At 37.9% G+C, this 4,407-nt stretch overlaps 1 long non-coding RNA gene across 1 annotated transcript; it reads right to left on the bottom strand.

Moving 5' to 3' along the window:
- Nucleotides 1-744: 744 nt before the first annotated feature.
- On the bottom strand, nt 745-1,131 carry LOC18099535 (uncharacterized). Its single transcript, XR_002981698.2, has 2 exons — nt 1,020-1,131; nt 745-913 (listed from the first exon to the last, which is right to left on the bottom strand). It is a non-coding gene; the product is annotated as an uncharacterized LOC18099535 (long non-coding RNA).
- Nucleotides 1,132-4,407: the final 3,276 nt, after the last annotated feature.

Consider the following 4,407-nt stretch of genomic DNA (forward strand, 5'->3'; position numbering starts at 1 on the left):
CAACAGTGCCTTTGAATTCCTTTCATTTTAACCTCTGACATTCCACTCACCTCACACTTGCCAGTCTAACCTCTTTGCAAAGAAAGTGGTGCGCTCACCTTCGATCATATTGGCCTTTCAGAAAGTAGTGCGTCAGAATTCAGCTTCAGTTTCGTCAAAAGAAACTCCAGATACCATTTTTTCACGGTGGAGCCCATTTTTGGTCAGGAGCAATAACCAATAATATTGCATAAGCAAATATATATATATATAATAAAACCCTTCAGACTCTGGGACATCCCTGTAACTTCATTTTTGCTCAAAATTGCTTTCATGGCCAGGCAGAGGTAAATAGAACTCCGATGCTATGGATGAACATCAATTTTGGAGCCGTTCACAAGAGTGTATGGTTTCAGTGGATAATTATCAATATTGTATTTTTCGGGGTCCAACCGTGATAGGAAAGAAAGCTTCCAAGATCCACTAATTAAAGTGACTTGCCGTCACAACTCTCTGTCCTTTTGGAGCAATTAAGGCCTTCCATGGAGTACAAAACTGCAGCCAAGTCCGCACGGTGCGGTCATGTTGAATGGATAGCCATGGGAACTATAACCTTGACGAACAAGAAATAAAGCTGTGATCCTCACACCAAACAAAACACTATGCACCACCCTGCTACTTTACGCAACAGAAAGCATACAATATTGTTGAAATACCAGTGATCTTATGCAAACGCTCGAGGAATGAAGAAGAGGATCAGAATAGTTAAGGAACTAAATGGGGAAAAGTTTCCAATTAAACTCTAAAATCTTAAACCCAGCTTCCACCCATGCCTCTCTCTTCAATTATTTCACCGATAGATCTGAGATCATAGTTTAAGGTTCCTCAAGGAGGAACAATTTATGCTCCTTGGTACTAACAACACTTTCGAATGCTGGCAACACAGTCAATTAAACAGCAAAGAAAGAAAATATCACTATTCTATATCTGTTACTACTTGTACCAAAATAACAAAACACAAGCAACAGATAACAAGATACCATGGAATCATGAATGACAAGCGTCACAACGAGGAAACTGAAATTACTAGTCAGGGAGCGGAGCCAACCACACAATCTTCCAAACTAGCTTGCCGTTGATTTCTTGAGTATATTGCAACCTGTAAATGGTTGTGCATACATTAGCTATTAGCCAACTATCATAATATCATTTGATATCCAAAACTCTTTTGGGTGTAAATCCCAATTCCCCGTGTCTTCTATAATTATAAGTTCTTTAATATTCATGGAATCCAATTTCTCAATCATATTTATCATAGTATGCAAAACACTGTACACAGTACTTTCCTGCATGAATTATATTTTTATTCCTGAAAAAGCCACGTTCCTAACATATATTATAACATTGTGATTCAGTCAAGCATTCAATGAACATAAGAGACACAATATGATTTGGGGGATTGTTAATAAACCTGCTTCATTCATTGTTTGCATGCAGATAGAAAAATGCAGCTCAAGAAATGACATGAAACAAACCTGTCATGCAAATGAGAATGTTGTCCTTGCCAAAACTCGAAAAGTTGTGGTTTAAACCTATACCCTCCCCGGTGTTTAGGTTTTGGAATCAAACTTCTGCACTTTGACAACAGAGAAAAAACACCGGATTTTATTGATACTTCCTCGTAAACAATCATACCAAAGTTAAAGTAGAAAATGCAAACTACTTCTCTTGGTATACAAAGAAACCATTTTCTGAAGAAAATAGTAACAAAAATATTGGTTTCAGGACTGTCATGTTTGCCACAAGAAACTGAGTTATATTACAGAATTGTAAAAGTTAAAAATTTGAAGCCAAGATCAGAGGAAAATGAAGAGAAGGGCAACTCACCCACCCATCAGAATATTTTTCCTCTAATTCTTTGTATGTTTGGTGTAGAACATGCGTTCCAGGAATTATAGTACTCTGAAAGGAGAAAGAAGATGATAACCTAAGCTTACACCAATCTTTTGATGTAGTCAATACAATTTAATAAGAATAAGAGGAACCTGATTGCTAACTATTGCTCCAATTTCACTTCCTTGATGACAGCTATATATGTACTGTTCAGATTCCTCATCAGGAACTTTCTGCACAGATCCTTCCACTCGAACCTAAAAATAAAAATCACAGTTACTATTCTTTTAGGCAACAGACCAACTGCTGGATCAACTTCATGATTGTATAACAATTAATGGGCTATAGAACCACGCCTAAAGTAGAGTGGAAGGATAGCCTAAATATCATGCAATATATGGATAATGGTAACATTACATGATGGTCATAGTTAGGCAACATGAATTATCGAGGCAGTGCGAACATCATTCTCTTGACAATGGCAAAAAACTTCTACTATTTCTCAGATGCAATGCAAACATCATTCTCTTGACAATGGAAAAAACCTTCTCCTACTATTTCTCATGAGCAACAATGTAGCATTGTTCTCTGGGCTAATCAATTATGTCCCATATACAATGATGACAGACCCACAGCTTTAGATACGGGATCAGTATGTGTGAAGAAAACTAAATTAAATTGAGTATAAGCAGAATGTGATACCATCCTGCAGCTGCTAAACATTTACTGCCAGTGTAGCACTGGATTCAACACTGGACTTTTGAGGTTAAGTTTACACATTATTTTAATCATCTGAGTGAACTTTAACTAGAAAAGATAAACTGCTCCATGGACAAATGGACCAACTGAAGAAAATGAAACTCCACGGTCATATTTTCCATAAACAGATGTGACTGTAAAAGGTGCAGAGAGTGTACAGCGCAGATCTACCAGTAGGCAACTAAGTAAACCACAACCCAACAATAATGATCACAAGAAAGCCCATGAAACCAAAAAAACAAGGGTATTTTTTGGTTTCATTGATCCATAAGAATTCACACTTTTTGTCCATTCTCAAATGCCTGAAGGACCACACAGGTGAATATCAAATGCCCATCAGTGTCTACTGGATAGATATATAATCTAAGCTCACATACAGCATACAACAATGAATATGATATAAATACAATTCCTCCTACCAGCCTTTTGTTTGATATATCCTCAAGGCCCCCTTCCCCCAAGAGAGAGAGAGAAAGAGAGAGAGAGAGAGGGCAAGAAGGATTCAAGTTCAAGTCAATTCAAAAGGCATGAAATACCTGCGGATTAAGACCATCCCAGTAGAAAAGGAGTGATGCATGAGGATTTTCAGATTATTCATGTGCCTTTCGACTTCCATAATTGGTGTACCTTTAAAGTGTAAGATTTGCTGCAATATTAAAAACCATGAGAAGTTTTGGAACCGTTGCTAATCTCATAATTTCCATGAAAAAAGCAGAGCACTTACCAAACAAACCCATCCTTGTCGACTCGTTTCAACAACACAATTCTTGATGAGCTGTTGCAAATGGTAACATAACAAGTAATGGTTAGGTAAACTAATTCCATCAATGAAAGAAGTTTCACCAGTCATTTCTGCATCTTTACAGACATCAGATAATTTTGAAAGAACATTCAAAGTGCAGATGTGTTGGGATCGGTTGATCTTTTCCCGGAGGCTAAACACAAGGTTTAACTTGTTTCAGCAACTCGCCTGCATCCATAAAGTAGCCAATATTATTAGATATAGAGAAAGCTACAATTACACAACAATGGAGGAGTCAACTCAACTCCATGCTCTCTCACTCACTGTGCTGCTGCAGCCACTACTGCTGCCCTCTAGCAGCTCACTCATCTCTTTTCTCCTCTCAATTGGCTCTACATTTCTGCTAGTGCTTGCCTCTATTTATAGCTGAAAATGGGAAGCAAACTTCTCCATTTTCAGCCAGCATTTCTACCAATAATGGAAGAAATCCAGCCTGATTGCTTGCTAGAAGTGCACCTTTTGTCTCCACACCCAACAATCTATCACTTGGAGACAACAGGCACAGGACATATCTTCTAACCTCAGAGACCTACTAAAGTTCAGTTCTCATATGCATGACTAACTCCTACTTGATTTGAGTAACTGTCACTTAACTAACTCCCACTTGATTTAAGTGGTCTGTTTAGCCCATGCTCATTGCACCTCCTTGTACTTCATCTAGGCTGCATTTCCTTGGTAATTTGGTGGAATCTCTTCATCATCTATGAGTTTGGTCTCCAATCCCGAGTGCAGCAGTACCCATTCATGTATTACAATGCAATCAAAAGCACACCACTCTTTCAAGAGCTTTCTTATCTAAGAGTTTGTGCCTTCCCTTTTCTCCATCCTAGAAAACACGTCTTACTACTCCATGAGTTATCTGCTCTTCATCTAAGAATCTAACTAGCTCTCTACTTTTATCATGGGACAGCCCATTGAAGTCAATTCACGCTTGTCTTTATATTTTGATTATTACAATGTCATTAAAAGTTCAT

This window comes from Populus trichocarpa, chromosome 5 (assembly GCF_000002775.5).
Source record: "Populus trichocarpa isolate Nisqually-1 chromosome 5, P.trichocarpa_v4.1, whole genome shotgun sequence".
In the NCBI taxonomy this organism is placed as follows: Eukaryota; Viridiplantae; Streptophyta; class Magnoliopsida; order Malpighiales; family Salicaceae; genus Populus; species Populus trichocarpa.